Source organism: Corvus cornix, chromosome 5, assembly GCF_000738735.6.
Source record: "Corvus cornix cornix isolate S_Up_H32 chromosome 5, ASM73873v5, whole genome shotgun sequence".
Taxonomy (NCBI): domain Eukaryota; kingdom Metazoa; phylum Chordata; class Aves; order Passeriformes; family Corvidae; genus Corvus; species Corvus cornix.
The window spans coordinates 45,968,981-45,981,857 of NC_046335.1; the positions used below are offsets into that span (position 1 = coordinate 45,968,981).

The 12,877-nt window shown below is 43.0% G+C and overlaps 1 protein-coding gene across 3 annotated transcripts in view; it reads left to right on the plus strand.

The window, feature by feature from the left end:
* TSPAN4 (tetraspanin 4) overlaps positions 1–12,877 on the plus strand; it is a 428,081-nt gene that overhangs the window by 125,408 nt on the left and 289,796 nt on the right. The window lies entirely within an intron of this gene.

Consider the following 12,877-nt stretch of genomic DNA (forward strand, 5'->3'; position numbering starts at 1 on the left):
CCTTTCATCTCACTGCAGGTTCATCTTTCCCTTTCAGAGTTGTCCCCCTAGTGCTCAGTGCAATTCCTGGGCGACTGGTTTTTGTCCCTAAGCCCATTAGTGTGTTTGCAGCTCGTGTCCTGGAAATGTTTGCCCTTGTCAGATCTGTCCCTCTCACACAGCCAGCTACAGAGTCTGGCAGATCTAGACCTCCTGCCAATGCTTTTGTGGTGCTGTGGTCTCTCATGCAAAAAGCCACTCTTGTCTGTAGTGGCACAGGCTGACAGATGTTTTGACTTCTGCTTTTGTCCCGCCTGTCTGTCTTGGAGACACAAAGGTACACTGGAACTAGCACAGATGGGAGAGATGTCTGCCGAGATCTACCAAAGGTCACACAAAAACTGTGGAAGGAAGGTATTAGTGCCATGTTTATTCTGTCCCTACCTCCCTCTGCAGCTTGAGATGCAGGAGGAGCCATTCCTGGTGTGTCCCATCTTCATAATGTAATCCAGCTTAGTTCTGTCCTGGCTCTGCCTTCTGTTGAAGGCTGTGTAAGCACTCGTGTTCACCATGCCTACATTTAAACAGAAATCCTGGGGTTTCAGGGTTAGCAAGCAGCTCTGAGGAGCTGGGATTGTTCATGACTGTCCACATGGCTGCCACCAGAGCTTGAACTCCACTGCTTCGTAAGAGCCTCTAGTTTGAGGCTAAAAAGACTATTTTGCAGATAATTTTAGTTGAAGGGAAAAACTCAAACTCCAAACATCCACAAACTAAAAGAGCTGTAATGACCGGTGTCTCCTGTGATTACAGGTGGACCTAGAACACACTCCAAAGAGCAGGAATTCATTGTTGCTCCAGAATCATTGCCACAGCTTACACTGGTTAAGTAATTCAAAGGCAATTTGTTACCTAAAACCCTATGGTCTGTTGAATACAGGTGAGGTATTTTGGATTCTTGTTCTGATGTCATGGATAGGATCTACTGTGTAGAGACATTTTTATGTTATTGTCTTTGACCAAAAAATTGTTTCCCAGAAAATCAACTTGATGTTGTTGGGGATTTTTGTTTATTTTTGGTTTGTTTTATTGTTTTTTTGGAAGCTTGCACCATGGTAAGAAAATTAATAGCAGTGTTCTGTGTGCAGTGCCATGGATTATTTAAGGTGCTAATGCCCATTGAAAGCTGTTGGTTAATTGAACATCACAGAGTTATAGGCCTGAGCTGCCAAATGTAAACAGGGTAATAGTTTTTATTTATTTCACAAGATGAAATTCTGCTCATCGGTCATGTTTATTGACTGAATACCTCAGGGCTCAGTATTTTAACATCTTACAGTAAATTATTAACATTATGCTGTGAAAAAGGGGGATAGGTAGGAGTCTTAAAATACTTCTCTGTTGTGACCTCATCATCCTTTTGTACTGATGGCACTTACTTGTTGTCATCCTTGCATGAAAAGTATGTATTCAGCAGATGTCTCGGCAGCACTGAATTGTATCAGGTACATTGCTCTTTGCTGGTCTTTATTCTTTAAAGTGGGAGACAAACGGTGCTTAAACCTTTGAATCAAGGAACAGTTTTCCGAAGTGCTTAAATGATTTAAGAGTGTGGTTCGCTTTGGCTTCTAGTCAGACTTTGTGCTCTTTAATCTTCTTAAGTTCTTTCCCTCCTCCGAGGGTTTGCTGTATCTGTCTCTCCTTAGCACTGACACGGCCCCTGTAACTCTTGTGTGAGTAGTGTCCAGCCTCCAGTATGCTGTCACGTCGGCCTGGTGCAGGAGAAGAGATCAGGGTCTCTGGCTCACAGTGGGGAGTTAAGGCACAAGGGAGATGGAGTGAGTTGCCCCAAGCCAGACAGGGATTTTGAAGCATGGATACCCAAGTCCTACACTAAACCCTGAGCCTGACTGCTCGGCTTCTGTAAGGCTGAGTGTTCCCTGCTGGGCTTTGCTGAGTCAAGGGCTTAGGCTCTTCCTGACATGGTCTCCTTGTCCACACGCACAAGTACCTGCCAAAACTGCAGAGGTTTTGCTGTAAACTGAAGTGTTGGAATCGAAACCTCCCAGGATTGCGCTCTGATGAATTACTCTGTGTGCTGAGAAAAGAAAGATAAGGAGCAGGCAGAGGAAAACGCATTTAAATACAGCATCCTGCATATATCAGTTGTTATTTCACTCATGATGTCTGACAGTGGAAGAGCATACAAAGTACAAATTTGCTGGTGTTGGGCTCTTCCCCCAGGAAGCCCTTCCATTAATGGTGGCTATGTCATAAGTTCATGTTTGGAGAGCTTTGGACCACCTCTGCAGCCTCACCCATACATATGGGGCTCACCTATGGGGCTTGGGACCTTTAAGCATGAATGGGGATTATAGGGGATTTAAGCAAGCAAAGATGGGAGTTTGAAAAGACGTTGCTTTGAGTTTTCTTAAAATGCTGCTTCTTTGGAATGCAGTGATGGCTTGTCTTTGTTTGGAACACCTGTAGCCTTGCATTTAGGAGAAATGGGGTTTCTGGGGTAAATGGCCTTTTGGGGGAAGAGGGGAAGCCTCAGCACTGGCCTAGGGTTTATCCCTGGTGGTTTCTTTCTATAAAGGCTGTCTCTCTGCAGCCACTGCAGTTTGTGCTGTGAACAGGCTTCCCATGGGGAGGACTGGATGGTGCATAGGAACATTATTTCAAATGAAAACTTTTCCAAAAATGTTTAGAAAGAAATAATTCTGCAAGTTAGTTATTTCTGGGAAGTTTTTAGCAATGAGGACAATGTTCAGCATTTTGGCTGTTGTATGCTTTTTACCTTCTTTTTTTTAAAGGTTTTGGTTGCTGCTGTTTCTTTCTCTTTGTGTTGCTGGGTCCTTGGCTATCCACAGTGTTTTGTGTGGGCTTGACAGTGGTGTGTGTCCCAGGGACCATATGTTTCAGTAATCAATTGAACAGCTGTAGTCCTCTGGCAGGTTGTGTTCCTGAAAAGAAAAATATGCTTCTAATTCATTTTTGTTTATTTTAAAACCTGATTGGCAGTCAGCACTGTATATCTACCACATTCTAATTATGGACAGTGGCAAAAATAATAAAACCCCAAAGTGTATATATATATATATATATATTTTTTTTTTTTTAAGGAAAATATTCTTACTGTCTTGAAATCTTTTAGCGTACCTTTTGTCTTATTTTAGGTTGCTTTATTTCAGATTATCTAATTTACTCTCCAGAAATGAACAGGGGAGCACTTGCATGCCAAAAGTCAGCCTATCAGGTGGGTTGGTGGTGCCTCTGTTAAAACATATTTAAGAAAGGGCAAACAACATCATACAGGCAGAGGAGGAGGGGAGAAAAAAAAGTGAGAAAGAGCAGAGGGAGCACCAATGTCAGGGAAGGAGTTGGTGCTCCATGCGAGACAGGTATTACTTGCAGCCTGTGGATGACTCATACGAGCTGAGGGATGTTCCCCTGGTATCAATGCAGACTGTGTGGGATGAAGGGACTGAGGGCAACCTTGCTGAGAAGGACTTGGTGGATGAAAACCTGAATATGACCCAGCAATGTGCACTTGCAGCCCAGGAAGACAATCCTGTCCTGGGCTGCATCAAAACAAGTGTGGCCAGATGAGGGAGGTGATTTTGGCCCTCTACTCTTCTCTTATGAGACACCACCTGGAGTTCTGCATCCAGGTCTGGGGTCCTCAGTCCAGGAGAGACATGGACCTGTTGAAATGGGTCCAGAGAAGGGACACAAAAATGGTCTGAGGGCACTATATCTGTGAGGACAGGCTGAGAGAGTTTGGGCTGTCCAGCCTGGAGAAGAGAAGGCTCTGGGGAGACCTTACTGCTGCCTTTCAATGCCTAAAGGGCTTATAAAAAGATGGGGGTAGACTATTTAGTAGGACCTGTTATGATTACAGGAGTATTAGTATTTTTTTATTATTACTATTATTATTGCAGGATTACATTACCCGAATAGGACGGGGCAAATGGTTTTAAACTGAAAGAAGATAGATGCAGACTAGATACAAGGAAAAGGCTTTTTTGTGATGAGGGTGGTAAAACATTGGAAGAAGTTGCCCAGAGAGATGGTGGATGCCCACCACTCTGGGCAATTTCTGGAAACATGCAATCAGGGTCTGGTTGAACAGGGCTAGTTGAAGATGTCCTTGCTCATTGCAGGATGTTGGGCTAGATGATCTTTTAAGTCCCCTTCTCACCCAAATCATTCTATGATTCTATGACCATAGCCCCCAACCCCTATGCTGCTTGGGGTGGGGGGTGGAGTCTTGAGAAAAGCAGTGAAGTTGAGCCTGGGAGAGGGAAGAGGAAAGGAGGTATTTTAATGTTTGTGGTTTTGTTTCTCTTTACCTGCATCTGTTTTACTTGGCAATAAGTAATTTTCATCAGGTCATGTCTGTTTTGCCTGCTTTGCCTGCAACAGTAATTGATAAGCAATCTTCCTGTCTATATCTCAACCCACAAGCTTTCTCATTCCTATTCTTACTAATTTCTCCATATCCTGCTGAGAGGAGAGAGTGAGTGAGAGCCTGGCAGGGCGTTTAGTTCTTAGCCAAGGCTAACCCAGCACAGCGAGCAGGAGGTTTAAAGTCAAACTAAGCAGACCTTGCACTTGAACAGTGCTGTGCACTGCAGCTGTGAGCTGCAGCTGAGCTGCCTCATTTAAATGACCAATGCAGCAGCTTAAGGCTCAGTGCTGGCTTCACATCTCCACCTGCTTGGGTGTCCAGCATCCTAAGAGGGTTTTTAATGAAAGCAGCCTGCTTCTTCAGCCTTCTCCTCCTCACCACTGATACAAAGTACTTCGACAATGTCTGAATCTGCTCAGCTTTCCTTACGGTATTCTACCCTGTATGTGCAGACATTGCATTTCTTGCAGGGGTCTTGTGCTGGATGCAGAGGGAAGACTTGTGGTCTTTTTCACTTGCAATTAGGACGAAGGAGCTTTCTGGCTTATTTGCAGTCAGAAGGGATGCATCTCTCAACCAGATATTTTGGTAGGATGTTGTCTTTGATATGAAGGGAGTAGAAGCTGCCCTTGGTTACTTGGAGACAGGAGTTGGGTTCCATAAAATGTTGCTGATCTCAAGAGGTCAAACTAAATCATGAGGTTTCTTAAAAAAAAAAAAAGAAAAATTCTCAGAAGACTATATATCTTGAATTTAATATCTCTTTTGACCTTTATGCTGTGTTGCAGGAGTGGGAGGTCCACAATGTAGTTGTGAGGGCACATACAAATACATTCACCTTCATACACTTTCCTGTGTGCTGAGACACTGACTCCTCCATTGTTCCTCTTTCACAGCTAAAGTAATCACCACCCACGTTCCTCATGAGTTTTTCCTCTACAGGCTTTGCATTTTTTGTCCTGTATGGCTCTTTGGTATGCAGAATAAAAAATAATGCTGGAGGAAAACGGAGAAGATTACAGAAGCTGAAGAACAAGAAATGACAGAGCTTGAATGTGGTGGGCACAGCTTTGTCTTAAGATGGAGGAAAATACCTTTGCAAGTCCCTGGTGGAGAAAAAAAATCTCCAAATCAGATGGTTAGGGAGCATTTTGCCTCAGGGTCCTACATAGAACTCTGCTTAAATTAGCAGACCTAAAAATAATAGAGCTGGAGGAGCTGCTCACTTTACATCAAGGACTCTTGCAATGTCCTGCAAGTGCTAAATGCTGTGATCAGTGAATTTTTTGTGAGAGCTGGCAATGTTGTTACATCATCACATGAATCATGTTCTCTGTACTTCCTACTGTGCCTGCCAGCTATGGCCCTGCAGGCAGGAGAAAGTAGCCATGTACATGATCCACATCCAAATGGGCATTTTTTTCTTGGTGAATTATATTGATTTTGCAAATATGCACTCAACGCAGTGTGCTAATTCTGGAAATGTTTATTTGGCTGTGTCCTTGTTGCTAAAGCTTGCAGTATGGATTGTGCTATGAATTGGGTGACTTTTGATTTTGTTTGTAAGCTATACATTAGGGTCATTGTAGGCTGGGTCTTTATTTTCTGGATGTTTCTCTGTTTTCTCAATGACAAAGTACTGGTTTATTTGCTATACTGCATTCACTCCCCAAACATCAGCTCCCTGACTCAGACTCATGAATGGCTTCTAAGTTTGGATGCCCAATGGCTGAGATGCCCATGACTGGCAGCATGGCATGTCTGGTCGTTCCTTAGTTGTCAGCAGTTTCATGGATGCTGAACTCTGCTGAACTGACTTGAAGTGACCAGACAATTGCAAGCACCCCAAGTGTATGAAAATTTGCTTGCCAAGTATTGCAGGTGCTTTTGCAAGCCCTAAACACCTAGCATATATATTTGTTTTGTGAATACTGAGATTAAAAGAAAAACCAAACCAAACCCAGCAAAAACTAAGATTTGTAGCTGGTTAAAAAAGAGAAAGAATATAGCTGTTCAGATAACCAAGTGTAATCAGCAATCTCATTTACTGGGGTTAATTTTGTCTGTAGCAGCATTCGTGCCATTGGCAAAGTGACAGTCCTGTCACAAGAAACAATTACTACTGAGTTCTCATCTGGGTGTGGATGGGAACTGAGAGTTACCAGTTATGTGAGAGCAGGAAGGGCAGGAGCAGTCTCAAACCCAGCGTTTAGGGGTCCTCATGCTCTTCTGGAGTGGCTGCTGTGCTTTTTAATGCTGCAGGATTGGCACATCGTGAAGAACGTTGAGGTCATTTGTGTGTTTGTGATTCTTTATTTGGTTTGGAATTTTAAAATTCCTTAATGCTTTCAAAACATAAAGAGCTATATAAATTGTTGAGTAGCACTGAAATTGAACTGAGTGTTCTAATGTGTTTGGGAAGGAAACCTAAAGTCACCCAGTAGATGTACATACTCTGCTGCAGCCCTGAGTGCTGGATCCCATCATGGCAGGGCTCAGTCCATCAAAGTGGCATTCATCTCATCTATCTCCAGCTGTCTGAAATTAAAGCATCTAGGCCAGAAAGTGCTTCACTCCAGCTATTTCATATGCCTTTTTTAGGGTGGATAAGTCATGCTCAGTTGAAGTGTGTCTGCTCTGGCTGCAGGGGACATAGAGAACTAGTTTGGATGCTGTGTCTGAGTTCAGCCCTGGAGCAGCCCCACAGTCCAGGAGAGCTCACAGCCTCATGGTGTCATTTAAGACAGCAGTTGTGTTGATAAAGTTTCCACTCAGAACAGCACTTGGGAACCGCCTTCTTTTCCCCCTGACTGGCATGTTTTCCTGGAATGAGGCCTCCAGCTCTTACCAGATGTCCCCTTCTGGCTCCAGCTGTGTCAGCTAGGATGTCACTCCCCGTCAGTGCTTTTCAGAGCTGGTGACGATCCCACAGAGATCTGACAGCAGGGCAGTCTGCGGGAGGCTGAATCTATCAGTTTATTGTAAACAGTTTGCAGCTTTTGGGTTGATCTGTCCTGATGGGTTTTACCCAAAGCAGACCCGGCAGTGCTTGCACAAGTACTCCCACCAGCAGAGTGACAGCAGCAACCACTGGACAATAACTCAGTGGCACTACAGTGTGTAAAGGGGATGTCTTTCTGCAGTTTCAACAGAGGAGACAGGGAGTCTCAGCCTGTGTTCCATCCCCCAGACTGTGCTGTCCTCTAGCTTGTGGCTCATCTAAAGCCTGCAGTGATGTTCAAGCGCTCCTGTCTCTCAGCTGTGCGTGTGTGGTAGAGTTTTGACCTTGATAGTTCTGCCAAGCTGAGTAAGGTGAACCATGGGGGAATGTGGTGTGCTTTGGGGGCAGGTGTAATGGATACCAAGGAGCACTTCCAGCACTGAGGAGTACTGTGTCTCTCAGAGGCAGTGAACACATATAGATAGCAAAAAGTTGGTTGTCCCAGGGGGATTTGTGAGAACAAACTACGAGTTTGCTATAGGTGTTAGCAGATTATTTCTGTGCTTGCACATATTCCTGCAGAGCCATTTTGTTGTCTCAGGCTTTACAGTCACAGATGTGGTGAGGCTATAAACATGGTAATCTCACTCCTGCTTAATTCAGAATTTGGGCTCTTCCTCACTCCATTACATCTCACATTTAACTTTATTTTGAAAAGTTTTAGTCATAGGAACGGTGTTGGGGACAGAAATGGTACATTTAGTTCTGCTGAATGGATAGGGTATTAGATTGACAGTCTCTGTCAGTGTTTAATTGCAGATTAATGGGATGTAATATGTCATTATGGCAGCTCAGTAGCACAAGCTTCAGAGCTGCACGCAAAGTCCAGGCTTTCATTTCTTGTTAGATGAGGCTACTCTGACCTGCCTTGCACAATTTCCTCTCTGTCCTCTTGTGGCAGAGAATAGGAATATTTACAGTTCAGGTACTTAATGACCCCAGGAATATGATGCAAGACCAAAGGTGTAATTGAAAGGGTATGAAAAGATGGGGAAGAACTGATACAATACAGGAATGACATAATTCCAACAATATGCTACAAGAAATGAAATATCTATGGAAAGCTTTATGCTGTGAAATGTGCAGCTTTCTGCACAACATCTGCCAGCAGATACAAAGGTATTATTTGTGTCCAAAATGAATAGATCTGCTGAGCTTTACTAACCAGACCATGAATTCAAGGGAGGGACTATATTCATGGGCTGGAAAATGAGGGCATTCCATAAATGGGTTATTGAAGTAACATTCCCAGTTATTGCCTAGTTGAGCTTCTACTGGCCAGTACTTTAATACTTCATGTCTTGCTGCAGATGCCTTATGCTGACCAGGTTGATTTGAAGCTATTCTTACTGAGGACCACCTTGAGACATTTACTTACCTAAAAAGTACTTTACACTATGAGCAGCCCTCCTTATGTCTGCAGAAAAAAATAATGCTGTTTGGGAATGGAATTGATTGTGTTTTGGCCCTAGGGAAGGAGCTGAATAGGGAATCAAACACGTGTTAGAAAGGGCTTAATCACTTTAAGATGTAATACATTTCCTTCAATTTGTCTTTCCTTGTAAGACAGCCTGTCAGTGTTGCTGTGCAGGTACCAGGCACCTCCTCAAAAGTCACTTATTCTTGAACTCCACAACTGACAGTCCTGCTTGTGCAGTGTGGAGTGTTACAAGGGAGAATGGATCCCTTTTTTTTTTTTTTTTTGGTGGGGTAGGGAAAAAGTTCCTGTATAGCAATGGGCAGAGGCGGTCTTTATGTCTTCCTGTCTGACTGGAGTCACAAGGAGGAAATGTTAACCATCCCAGAATTAAAGAAATAGCTTGGAAACCTCTGTGGCAAACACAGGACTGCTTCTTATGTGACAGATTTCAAGGCAGCAATTGTAGTGCTGGTTAAAGGAGAAGAGGGAGCCCTCAGATGAGGGGTTTCAGGTGTGTGTGACAGATCTGCTGGGAATTTTATCTTGTGCTGTATAAAGTGTGGCTACCACCTTGTTTGCTTGTGATGCACCATTTGTTTATGCTCCTGATGCTAGCATTTTACTTATTTAAAGATTTTGCATGTCCAAGTTGTTCTCTGCCTCTGTAAAAGTGGGAACTGGCAGAGCTTAGCAAAACTTTACTCGGAGGATAGCCAGTCTGTTATTGAAACTGCTGACCCAGATGGGCCAGGGATGCTTCTGTATAGAAACAATTTCTCTTAATAATCTGATGTAGTTTGGCCTTGACTGTTCTTGTATGTGAGAGTGGTTTGGGCTTGTGAAGTGCTCTGTTGTTCCTGTGCAAAGAACAACCCTACCATGCCCAAACCTCTGTGTCAGAGTAGCAGCCCAGGCAGAGCATCGCTGGAGCTACTATTGCTCCCAATTCCTTACAGATAAGTGAGGATGCAGCAGCAAAGTTTGGGCACTGGGGGTAGCCAGGCTCTTCCTCCTCCCCCTGTTGGCCTGTGTGTCTGAGTCACATCTGGGGAGAGAATCATGAGCAAGTCATCAGGGCTGAATGCAGTGCCACCGTCTGGGAGCAGAGGTGCACCCTGCAGGGTCCAGGTGTGTTCCTTTGGAAAGGAGGTGGCAGTGCACAGCCACCTGGCAAAGGTTGCTGCCTCGCTGGCCCAGGGACAGAGCAGTGTGAGTGAGCACTTCCTTATCTCCTCCAGGCACAATGAGGTTGCCTAGCTCAGGACAGTGATTTGTGTTGTTTTATACTAGCACTGATAATTTATTATTCCTAAGTGTAAGTATCCAGTTTTGACAAAAATGAGCTCTTCAGGCAACACTGTGGGGAACACCCAGGAAGGAGTTGCGGTGAATAGCTGGAAAGTGTGAAACTCTTTTAAAGGTAGAGGGGGATCTAGGAAAAAAGTCTATGATGGCCTCAGATTCATAACCCTCTGCCCTTTGCTCAGGGCTTGTTTGACAGCAATGGGTGAACTAAATATTACTGCACTTATAGTTTGCAGAAAAAAAAAAAGAATTCTTAGACATAATAAATATATGTGGCTAATACCACAGAATGACCAGGCTACTTCAGAAGAGTGGTAAGATCCTAATAATGCCTTTGTTTAAAAGGACTGAGACTCACTGTCTCACGTCTAGAACTGAGGAAAGTATTTATCATTAGTACCATGCTGCCAGATTTAGTAGTGTGAAAATAATGCAAACAGTCATCTGTAATGCAAATGTTGACATCTGATTAATAGAGAAAATAACACAAGCAATTAATCCACAAGGGAGCAGATCATTATGAATGTAAATTAGATCATCAAAGGGTAAGCCACACAGAAATAAAAGTACCCCAAAACATGATTAATTATTGAAATTCCAGTTAAAAAGCGTCTTTAACAATAGAGTCCTTGGAAGTCATGTCATGTGTTTCATCAAGATTCTGGACAGGGTTATTTTACAATCCCCAAATTGATTAGCTTCATTATAAATATGATGGGGACATTTATTCCACCCAAGACAGCATTCTGTTTTAGTGACAGAGCACACCCTGAGCACTAAACTGACTCATTTCTGATTTGCGTACACCCAATTTTTGCTATAGTACATAGTTTGCTTGGGTAACTCAGGAGATACCTGCTTGCACTTCTTTTCAGGGATGAGCATAGCCTTTACATAAATATTTGCACCTGCATATGATGACTCCAAGATAAAATGTTAGAGGAAAGGCTGTTTTTCTGGTCAGGTCATTGAGATTTGTCAAAAATTAGTTTCTCTGCTTGCCTCTCAGAAAAATTTTCAGGTGACCTTGGGCAGATCACTTAATCTTGATGTGCTTTGTTCTCTACCTTGGTTTTGAATGTTTCAGCTTAATGATGTATAACATGAAGTTATTTAAACGGTCTCCATGTCAAGTAATGCTAGGAATCTACCCTTGTAAAGTCCTGGTCACTTTTTAAAAGCTCAATTAAAGATGTTATTCTTTTCTAGCAAAGTAGGGCTTGCTGCTCTTCAATTGCTGTTAAATGTTCAAGTGACTTCTACTTTGAAGATACACAGTATTTTAGCACTGTTTGTAACATTATAGTCTAGGATTGTAATCTGCACCTTTGCTAAGGTTAAATTTTCAATTTTCTTATTATTAGAGCCCTACTTAGGAACTTGGCAGTTTTCCCCCCTTTCTATTCAAGCTAGACCCAAGTGTTTTACCACAGCAGTTTAAGTGGTTATTGCATGGCATCCTGGTGGTGTGCTGAACGCCCTGCAGAGCTGGCCTTGTGAAACACCTTGCTCCTTATGCAAGGCCAGTTGGAGCTTAGATACTGAAATTGGCCAGATAGAAACTTTCTCACACAGTTTTGAGTTTAGAAAACAGGCATCTTATTGCAGAACGTTATCACTCAGAGAATCCTTCCTCTAATTAATTGAGTGTCCCAAGTGTTGGGTAAGCAGAGATTTTATCATGCACGGTGATTGCATATTCAGTAGCTATCCCTTTTTTTTGGATATATATATAGATTATTTTATTTTACATAGTCACACTCCTTATCAGAAGTCCTCATATGGTTCTTTGGTGTCTTCTTGACTTCTGTTCTGTCAGCCTCATCTACTTCCCTTTATTTGATAGGAGTAGAATGTTATTCTGTTCTACTGTCCTTATCAGGTCCCCCCTTTTCTTGCGACTAAGTTTCTTATGGGAACTAGTGTAGTAATATCTATATTTCAGCTTATAGCATAAGGCATTACAGTAGCTATAACACTGAATCATCATGCAAACTAAAACACACATAGCAGTTATTATGGTGACAGCTATCAAGAGATGTTTTAACCAAGTCCAGCTGGGTAACCATGCATTAAGTTTGGTCCAGATTCCTTCAGATCCCCAGGAGGCGTCATCTGGAGCTGTAAAAATCTGTGTTTGTCTTCAAAGTTCCTGGATATCTGTAGACACTCTACAGCTTTGATAGCAAAACAAGCATCTTGGTTTGTTTGATTACCTGAGGGGATTTGGCCCTTTTAGTTCTGGAAAAATGTATCCATGATTTTACTCTGCCCAGTTTGAATGCAGTTAAAGTTGTCAGTAGTACTTGGAAAGGTCCCCTCCACGTTGACTGGAGCAGAGACGTTTGCCAGTCTTTCGAGCAGACCCAGTCTCCTGGTTGGAACTCGTGTGCTGGTGTGTCCAATCGCATCAGTCTGGAGATGACCACTGCTTGCTGTAAATCCCATGAAGTTTTAAGAAGAGAAATGAGGTAATTATTCAAGTCGACCCCTCCTTTTAGGTGTGCGTCTCCTGGAATGTGTGGTAAGTGGTAGGGTTGACCATATAGCAACTCATAGAGGCTTATTTTGCTGGTGTCCCATGGCTGAATTCTAACTTGAAGTACAGCAACAGATAAGGCTTGGACCCATGTCATGGAGGTTTCCTGACCAATATTTTACCAAATCGCAATTTGTATGATTCTCTCAGTCTACTTTGCTACTGGCTTGGGGTCTACAAGGAGTATGAAGATCTCATGCTATTCCCAAGGCTTTTCTA